The sequence below is a fragment of the Pteropus vampyrus genome, unplaced genomic scaffold (genome assembly GCF_000151845.1).
Source record: "Pteropus vampyrus isolate Shadow unplaced genomic scaffold, Pvam_2.0 Scaffold71, whole genome shotgun sequence".
NCBI classification, from domain to species: domain Eukaryota; kingdom Metazoa; phylum Chordata; class Mammalia; order Chiroptera; family Pteropodidae; genus Pteropus; species Pteropus vampyrus.
In genome coordinates, this window is record NW_011888852.1 from 3541712 (window position 1) to 3552679 (window position 10968).

The following is a 10968-nucleotide window of genomic DNA, read 5'->3' on the forward strand; positions in this document are numbered from 1 at the left end:
ACTGAATTCAGTGACGGGAGGGTCATGTTGATGTCATGCAGACTTCTGCTGGCGAGCCCCAGTGTGTCAGAGGTGCTGGGTGTAGACCACGACCCCGTTCTGCCAGAGTCTAGTGGGAACAACAGTCTTTTGTGAAGTACTTATCGATGTAATGAATGTACCAGGGGATAAGTAGAGGGTGCCATGGGAGCAGATAAATGAGGGAAGTCACGTTTAGAAAGTAGTGATGGGGACAGAGCTAAGTCAGTCTGGGTTGAAGAGTGGGAGATGAGAATGGACGGCAAGTATGTACTACAAGTCTGAATAAGAAGGGGAAACAGGGTGGCTGCCGGAGGTGGACAGGGTTTTTAATTAGACGGGTTGGTATTTTTTAGAAGGAAGGACTTGAGCATTTTTAAATGCTGGTGGAAAGACGCCAGTGTGGTAGGAAGGAAAGAAGTAAAGTTTCTGTTCCGTTGACAGTCTCTGAGGAGGCTGAGCCCGAGGGCTGGCCATCACAGAAGAGCATGGAGAGGAGGATGTGCACAGTATAGTTTGGGCAGGATTCAGAGGGGTTCTTTTATGATGTCTTCTTTCTTCTCTGACATGTCAGTAGGGCCATTTACTGAGAATGAAGGAAATTTTTTGGGGGGTGGGGGGGTCATATTTGAGAAGATAGGAGAATACTGGAAATAGCCAGTGTGGAGAAATGAGAGAGAAAAGACTAAGGAAACCTAGGATGCTTGCCAGAATGGTCGGGGTACCCGACTGAGTTGTTGTCTTTGATATCGTGATGCTCGCCTCAGCAGTCCAAGCGCAAAAAAAGATGGACATTGCCTTAGGACATCCACTTCTCTCACTTTAGTGAAAAGAATCTCTTCGCCGAGCACCTTCCCCCCGCTCCCCATCCCTAATCCAGGTGGGCTGCCTGCCCGTGTCCTCACAGACTTTCCATTTTCCCTGGTTTGTACATTTCATGCCATAGTATTAGTACCCATTTATTTATAGCATATTTTTCTGGCTGTTTCCATACTGCCTGTTATAATACAAAGCATATGTATATTATTTGTACCGAATTCAAATGCCAGTTATCCTGTTAGAATCTAGGCTTGGAATACAATTTCCTTCTGACATTGTTTTGTATCTGTAGAATAGTGTAAACACCTTTCTTGCCCAGTTTCTTCGAAGGTTGGAAATAATATATGTGACATTTATTACAACTGATGCAACGTAGGAATTTAAAAATGGAAGGTTTTTTATTTATTACATATAAGAGGTATTCAGAATTTTGCTGACTCCCACCTTTAGTTTGGTTCATTTCCTTTCAATTTAACCCTTTCTCTTTCATAAATTTGAACTGGGAGTTCCAGATCAAAAAAAAAAATACCATATTTAGATCATTGGGATGCAGTTACAGTATTGCTCTGTTTAACTGGCTTCTATTTGTCGCTACCTATTATGTGCTAGGTGCAGATTAGATTCTTTACACATGCTTGTATATTATTTATCTGGACATAAAGTATTTTTCTTAAATTTTTCTAATAGTTTAAAATGAAACATAAAAAATTCTTTCTCATGGTTGTTAGAAAATGTCTTTAATTTGTCCTTGTGGAAATGAAGATAAAAATCTTTAAGTGGAAATTGTTATAAATGTTTATCCTACTTAACAGCTATACTCGTGAGTATAATTCATCAATCATAGCTGGAGAAAGCAATTGTGCAGTTGTCTACAATTAACAGGACAAAAACAGTGGATGAATGTGCAGCTGAATTAAAATATTCCCTAGGACAGGCTGAAATTATAAACTGGATCATTTAAAGGAATCTAACAAAGGCTCTTTATAATTAAAACAAAGCAAGGTTAATGGGATGTAAAATTGCCTATAATATCTTGGCAATAATAATTGGATTTTAAATTATTAAAATATCAATTGAACTATAAAGCAAATAAGAAAGACTTTTCAAATTATGTATTTGAGTGCTCTTTTGAGGTAAATGAATGATTTGCCTAAAATAAACCTTTATCGCTCTTTTGAAAGCATAGAGGATATATTTAATAGATATTCATAAAAAGCCAGGATATATTTTAGTTTGTTTCATGTCTTTGATTTGGTAAAAACAATATATTTTTTTTTAAAAAAAAACCAGTTTCATATTCCAAAACTGTAAGAAACTCTCAGCATTGAGATTCTGGTTTAATGTTGAATCCCAAATCCCTGGAAACTCCTGAAAACAGGAATTCCCTCTATTTTTTCCATGTAGAACCTAATCTGTACCTTTTTTTTTATTACTCTTACTCATTTTACACATGTAATAAGTTATTAAACATACTGAGTTTTGTAAATGAATGAAGTTTTAAAAAATCTTGTGCTTTTACAAAATTAATTATCTGGGTCATAAATATTATTGCTCATTTGTAGACTTTCGACATTAATGATAAATATTATTTGCCTAAAACTGAGATAAACAAGTCCCATTTAATAATGACTAGATTTCCAATAATAGGAAAATATATTTCAGAATTTAGTAATCATAAATTTCATTTGAATTACTTTTTTTTACACTCTAAACCATGTTTAAAATATAGCATATGTGTGTGTTTTGAGATGTTTTTCTCTTTTATGAATAACTTGAAATATACTTTTTTTCTAGGCAGCATATTTTATCTTTGGTGAAAGTTAAGTAATATTTCACAAAAATCATGTTTCTTTATATTAAAAAAACATGAAAAGAGCACAGTTCCCTGTTTGGGGTATATTCATTTCTGTGCCATATTTCCCTGTTTTTTTGTTTTTTTTTTATTTCTTAGGGACATACATTTTTTTGTCGTTGTCCTTAGCTTACTTACAGCAAGTGAATACTTGTCAAGATTCAGATGATCTATGTCTTTATTAGAAAACATTGATTTAGTTTCTGTACCATTCTGACATAACTACAATCAACTTGTCAACAGGATGCTAGAGTTGGCCTTTGCGTTTGTGGCTGGTATGTTGTTTAAATAGCAGATACAGGGAGAAGTGAACTGATAGGTCATGGGAGGGATGATGCCAGCATGGCGGGTGTAGTGTGTGTGTCCAGTCCAAGGATACCCTAAAGATGAGAAGTAAAGACACAGGATGAGCAAGTCAGGTAAGACAGGAATGAATGTAGCCATGGCCTGCGACATAGATTTTAGTCTAGGTACCCTTCTTGAGGTGCCAGGGAAATTGAAGCATTGAGTTATAGGCTGATTAGTTCCTTTATTGGTGAGGTAAGAACACATGGACAGTTTACATTCCTCAGTTATGTTGTACAGAGCAGCATTCAGAAAAACAGCATACTTTTATAGCATATCTGTCTTAAAGAGTCTCAGTCCAATGCTAGACAAGGATTAAGAAAAAGTTATTACTATTTTCTAATTAAAAAGGTAGTATAACACCTGTATAGATATTCTTGAACTTTTTAATATCTACGTAATTACATTACACTTGAAAAAATAAACCTGAATGTAAAATACTCAGTAAGTAGTTTAATTTTAGTAGTGATACAAATACACTTTACATGTGATTCTCATCTCCAAGTAATTTATAATTGATCAGTTAGGATTTACATACTAAAAAAAAAATAAACAGTTTAAAATGTCATGGACAGTGTATAATAAATAGTTCAAACATGCAAATAGATCAGTACTTTACTTAATTATTAATGCTGATAGGATTTGTAATATTTATTTCTACATCATAAAGAGTATGGATCTTTTACATATATTTTTAAAAAGCATTAGTCATACTTATGAAACAAACTTCAACACAATCCATTATACCAAAGCCTAGATATTTTAAATTATTTCTAGCAAAGTGTAAGAGAACAACAGACTTAACTTAGGAGCAGAGTTATGTTAAAAAAATTTTTAAATATTACTACCAAACATTTAAGGGAGAAATAGTACTGATTATGCTCAACATCTTCCAGAAATAGAATCAGTAGTACTTTACAGTTCATTATGTGAGACCTCATCACCCTGATAATAACACCAAAGACATTACAAGAAATGACATTACAGACCAATATCCACCATAAGCATTGGTGAAATAATTCTTAATAGTATTTGGCAAATCGAATTGAGCAATCAATATGTGAAAAGGACTGCATCATAAGCAAAAGGTATTTATTTCAAGAATTCACAGTTGGTTTGATATTCAAAAATATTTATTAATGAAATATACCATATCAACACACCAAAAAAGAAAAATGTATATATTGCTATTTCAATAGATGTAGTCAAAACATTTAAAAAATTTGACTTCTATTTATGATATAAACTCTCAGTAAATTAGAAGTTAAACTCCCATGGTGTGATAAACGGTTTATGCAAACACATGGAACTACATTCTTCTTAATGGTTAAAGACTAAATGCTTCCCGGATCTAAAACATGGTGAGGATGATGTCACTCACTACTTTTATTCAACGCTGGACTGGGCTGGAGGTCTGAGCCAGTTCAGTTAGGAAAGTAGAAAATTCTAAGAAGTCTGAAAAAAGATATTAGAACTAATAAGTGAATTTAGCAAAGTCATAGGATATACGATCAATACTCAAAAATTATAGTAACATTTATAATATATGTGAAATACTGGAAATTTAGATAAAAAATAAAATCATTATAATAGTATCAAAAATATGAACTCCTTATGATGTACTAAATCAAATACATGAAAGACTTGTATAATAAAAACTTTTAAATGTTTCCGTGAAAAATTTTAAAATAAATAAACTCAGAAATATCTTGTGTTTGGGAATCAAAAGACCAACATGGTTAAGATTTTAGTTCTCCCCAAACCAATTTGTAAACTCAAATCTAATCAAAATTTCAACAGGTATTTTTGTTTTGGGTAGAAATTAAAGAGCTGATTTTAAACTTCTGTGACAATACAAAGGACCTGCGATAACCAAAGCAAATTGAAAAAGAACAGAGTTGGAGAATTGTTGTGAACAAAGACAAATAGATCAATCAAAAAAGGGAGGAAAAAAGATTTCACAAGTCAATTATAAAAATATAAACTACGCAATACAAACTGAGCAAATGATTTGAACAGACACTGCACCAAAGAAGATATGCAAATGACCAATCAGCACATGAAAAGTTGCTCCACATCATTATTCATTTGGGAAATTCAATTTTAAACCACAAATAGCATTATGCTCTTACTGTAATAGATATAATTAAATTTATTGGCAATACTGAGTATTGGTGAGGATGTGGAACCACTGGAATACTGGTAACTTACTTCTGAGCACAAAATGGTACATCCTGTTGGAAAACAGTTTGTCAGCATCTTATAAAACTAAACAGACAGTTAACATTTGACACAATAATTCCAAGCCTAGATGTTTTCCCAAGAGAAATAAATGTAGGTAAATATTAAGACCTATATGTGAATGTTCATAGCAGCTTTTTTATAAGAGCCAAAGACTGGTAATAACCCAAATCTTCATCAGCACGTAAATAGATAAAATAATTATGCTGTGTCATTATATAGAATACTACTCAGCAGTAAGAAGGTATGAGCTACTGATACACACGACATCTGTGGAACTTAAGAGTGTTATGTGAAGCTAACGAAGTGAGACAGTAAAGACATAATGTATGATTCCATTTGTGTGACATTGAATTTTAATAAAATTCCTGGAAGGAAATATAGGCAGTAAGCTCTTTGACATAGGTCTTGGCAGTGATTTTTTGAACCTGACTCTAAAAGCAAAAGCAAAAATAAACAAGTGGGATTACATCATAGTAAAAAGCTTCTGCACTGCCAGCAAAACCATCAATGAAACGAAAAGGCAACCTCCTGAATGAGAGAAAACATTTGCAAATTATCTGATAAGGGATAATATCCAAAATACATACAGGATTCATGCAGTTCAAGAGCAAAATAAAAAGAGTAAGAATTTGATTAAAAATGGACAGAAGGTCTAAATAGACATTTTTTCCAAAGAAGACATGTAGCTATCCAGCATGTACCTGAGAAGATGCTCACCATCACAGTGACTGTCTGGGAAATGCAAATCAAAACCATGGGAAGATACCGCCACTCACCTGTTTGAATAGCTGTTATCAAAAATAGAAGAGGTTGCATGTTGGTGAGGATGTGGAGAAAAGGGAAACCTATGCACTGTTGGTGGGAATGTAAATTGGTATAGCCATGATGGTAAACAGTAGAGAGGTTCCTCAGAAAATGTATAAAAAGAACTACCATATGATTCTGTAATATAACTTCTGGGTATTTATCTAAAGAAAACAAAAACACTAACTTGAAAAGATATTTGCACCCCCATATTCATTGCAGCATTATTTACAATAGCCAAGATATGGAAACAGCCTAAGAGTCCACTGATGGGTGGATGGATAAAGATTTTGTGACACAAACACATGTATACACAGGAATATTATTCAGCCATAAAAAGGATGAGATCTTTCCATTTGCAACAACATGAATTGACCACCAAGGCATTGTGCTAAGTGAGATAAGTCAGACAGAGAAAGATAAATACTGTATCATCTCTCTTATACGTGGAATCTAAGAAAAATTAAAAGGGGAGGGGAGAAAAAATCAAAGCTCATAGAGATACAAAGAACAGATTGGTGTTTGCCAGAGGTGCGGGGTGGGTGGTAGGTGAAGAGGGTCAAAAAGTAAAAATGTTTTTAAAAGTGTTTATGAAACATGTAGATTCTGTGGTCTCACCTGAGATCTATGGAATCAGAATCTCTAGTGGGACTTGGAAGTCACCATTTGTAATAGTCAGAGTCTTTATTGTACCCCAGAATTTGAGAACTATTATGCTTAATTTGCTCATCTTAACAGCCATGTAAAATTATTACCATCTTTACCCATAACTCTCAATGGAAACACGGTCATAAACTAAGTCAGTTTTTATAATTCCGTTCTAAGAAGAATAACTATTTAGGTTCATGGTAGATTAATGTAACAGTCTGCTTTATGTATTTGAAATTATGAGATTTATTTTAAGACTAAATAAATGTGATAAGAAATTGAAAAATGCTAATATATGGGTTCTTGTTTTCATCCAACACAATTAGTTCCCAGAGCTTTCTCATAACAGTTAGATGGGGGAAAGGGTGGTTTTTAACCAATACTAATTTTTTCTCCTCATCCCACCTTTTCTCTTTAATGCCTCTCTCTCTTCCACATCAAGTCTTTAGATACCAATTTGAAGCTCCAGCGTTACCCTTTAGATTTGTCTCCCATCTGTCTGCTTCTGCCCAGTCAAAACCCCAGTTTCTGTAGATCCTGAGATGAGTATAGGTCTGATTATATTTTTATGTAGTAGATTTTCATGTAATCAGTTGATGTGAATACAAGAATAATTGATTTTATCATCTGGGAAAGATTTAGTATTTTAAGAGAATAATTAATTTTTCTATATAATTTTTTTCCTAACAGCCCTATATATAGATTTTTAGGTCTTAGGTGGCTATTTTTCTTCCTTTCTTTTTTCTGCACAAATATAGATTCAGAAAACCCTGCTACATAGACCACACTTTGCCTAAGTTTTTTAATCTTTGTATTTCAGAATTCATAGAATTGAGTAAATTGGGTCATGCTTCAAAAAAGTTTGATGCTATCGCAGTTTAAAACTAATACACCAGATTATAAATCTAAGTTATGAATATGCAGAAATACTTTGAAGTCCCACCACACCCTGATGTGTAGCTCCAAATAGCTAAATATCATTTTTTGTCATCCGTTTTTTCCTTTTAATGAATATAAATATAACCAGTGTCTCAATGTGTACCTTTTAGAAAAGTGAACTGCTATTTTTGTGTGCTTAGTATGTGTTAAAGATTTCACAAATAATCACTCACTTGCCCCTAACAATATGAGGTAAGTGTTTTCCCTTAAAGAAAATGCAATTTTGAGGAATGTAGGAAAGTTAGCGCCAGTTCTCAGGGCAACAAGTCATTTGTTCTGCTGTTTTCATCGGGTAAAAATTGTTGGCATTAAACTGACTCATGAACTAGTAGAGCACAAAGCTTGTAAACATTTTCCATGATAAAAAATTTTTTAAATAAAAAATAAAAATTATAAGTTTTTTCAGATTTTTACATGATCTATTAAAGAACTATAGTATTGGAAGAAATTGAGATTCTCTAATCTGGCTACACCCTCTCTTGCAGTGTCAGCAGAAACTCTATGCCTTCCTTTTGAATGACACTGAGGTATTACATCTCCTGCACTGTGAAGCCACTTCACTTCCAATTAGAGTCTAAATAATTGGGATCTTAAAATATAATCTTGCAGTTTGGGCATTTACTCTTTCCTCCAGTTTATATCTGAAACAAGACACAGAAAATTTTTCGTCCAAGTTCTTAATGCTATTAAAAGGCATATCTTAAATACAAACTAATTCTGCCTTTTGTCCCCTCCTTCATCTATTGACGATGGAAGACTAATTTGTCTGACCTCTTATTATGCTCTTTCTATTGATTTTTTTCTTTCATCAAATTACAGAAGTTATTTATATTTAAAATGTAGGACCTCAGAGTCTCAGGTCAAAGGCAAGCAATTTAAATTATAACAAACTCAAAAAATTAGATACTTCCTAGAACATCCGTACTTGCCTTGCTGAGATCTATTCCATTGGAAATAGAACACTTTGTTTTGTCTCCTGACGTCTTTCCTACGTCCATAACGGCTCTATCTGTTTTAGAATGGGAATGGCTGAGAGTTGAAGGGCTGTCCATATACACACATACAGCTTCCTGGGAAAGTGTGGGAACTTTTTTTAGATCTAGGTATTTAAGGAAATCTCTGTCTAGCCATTAGCTAACTCTAGGTAATGGAGCAAAGGCATCATTGGCCACCCATGAAAAGGAATACGGACTTAACAAAATTAGTTCAAAAAAGTCACTCAACAGACAGCAAACAGTCTAGAAATAAATCCATACATTTATGGTCAATTAATTTTAATGAAGCCAAAAACAATTTAATGGGGAAAAGGACAGTCTTTTCAACAAATGATACTAGAACAACTAGATATCTATATGGAAAAGCATGAATCTGGACCCCAGCCTCACACCACATACAAACATTAACTCAAAATGTACCTAAGACCTACATGTAAAAGCTAAAATTATAAAACCCTTAGAAGGAAACATAGGTTCAAGTATACATAGCCTTGGATTAGACAATTTTTTTGATATGACACCGAAAGTACAACCAAAAGAAAATTAAAAAATAGGTAATGAAAAATAAGATACAATAGGATTAATAAAGGCAAAACTTTGTTCCTTAAAAAAGCAATAATAATATAGGCAAATTCTCCCAAGATCAAGAACCAAATAGAAAGACACAATTAATATAAGGGATAAAAAGGGAATATAATTACGGATAAAATGTTTTACCATTAAAACTAAAAATTTAAATGAAGCAGGAATATTTCTAGAAAATACATAACTTTCCTAAACTAAGAAAAAACATAATCCTAAATAGTACTTTAAGTATGAAAAAAATTAATCAGTAAATATTCTTTCTATAGAAATGGCTTACAGGTATAGATACCAAATGTTCGAGTAGAACATTTCAATCTTATACTACTAACTTCTGGAGAACAGAGAGAATGATCTTGACTCATTCTTTAGGCCTCTATAATCTTGACTATGAAAGCAAACAAGATGCGTGGGAGAGAGGGAGTCACAGACAAGTCTCCATCATGAATGCAGATATGGAAATCCTAGTTAAGTAGAAACGCAGTCTGGTCCTGCCATGTGAAAAAATATGCTGTGTCTGTAGAGGGTTGAGTTTGGAGGAGGGAGATAAGGGAAAGTTATCCCAGGGACATAGAAGTTGTTCATCATGTCAGAATTCCTAAAAATGTCATTCGTTTATTATATTACAGGTAAAAATCCTCATGTTCATGTCAGTAGGTTCAGACGCAGCAAATGAAATGTAACTCACGATTTTAAAATAAATATTCTCAGCAAACTTTTCTTATTCTGGAAAGATCACAGAACACCTCTAGTTTTATTTCTAAAACTCATAAAGAAGCAAATCTGAACATGTTGTGGCTTATATACAGAAATAAGATTTTAAAACATGTTAAAGAAGCAGGAGAATGATAAACAATGTAGCAGAGTGGTTAATATATATGTATACAAACGTTAAGACAAACTTAAACCTGCCCCATTCTGACTGAAATTTATGACAACTTGAGCAAGAAAAAAAAAATGATTCATTTCAACAGTAAGCAATGAAAAGAAAGAATAGCAAACTTGAAAATAGCAGTTGTTTAAAATCTCGGGAGAGAAAAATTAGATAATACGAATATTAGAACTAAATTTTTAAAAGATGTAGGTAAAGAAATTGAAATTACTTCATAATTTTGCCCTTTCAGAAAACCCCAGAAGGACTTAAAGTTAAATTTCAAATATCCTTTGTTTTTTTTTAACACAGTAATTGTTTATTACAAAAGAATGTATTGTAATTGACGTGAAAAGGACTTAATTGTTTTCAGCTGACCAAATGAAAAGAATCGGTGTTAGAATGTCCACTGGAGGATAACAGAAGTAAACACAATTAAAAGGTTTACTTTAAAAAATATTGTCGGTTAATGAAGTTGCAGTGCAAAATATAAAGTTACAAAATTTCTCTTAAAACTTATGATCTGGAGCAAGGAACTTAATTTTTTCCGAGCTGTGTTTTTTTATGTTTAAAAATGAAAATAATGATGTATATATCTGAAGATTCTTGAGCATATTAAGTATTGTGTTATTACCTAGCTCTCAAAAAATGGTTTGATTATAGTTTTTATCATCATCATCATCATCATCATCATCATCATCATCATCATCATCATGATGTGGCTTAAACCAACAGCCATATTTTTTTTAACCTTTCACGAATCTCATTGACTGGGCTCAGCCAAGCAGTTCTTTAGTACCGTGGAGAATTGTCTGGGGCCGCAGCTACCCGGGAGGCTGGCTTTGGGCTGG

At 33.2% G+C, this 10968-nt stretch overlaps 1 protein-coding gene across 1 annotated transcript in view; it reads left to right on the forward strand.

Annotated features, from left to right (window-relative positions):
* Positions 1-10968, forward strand: part of NBEA (neurobeachin) — a 600762-nt gene that overhangs the window by 289066 nt on the left and 300728 nt on the right. The window lies entirely within an intron of this gene.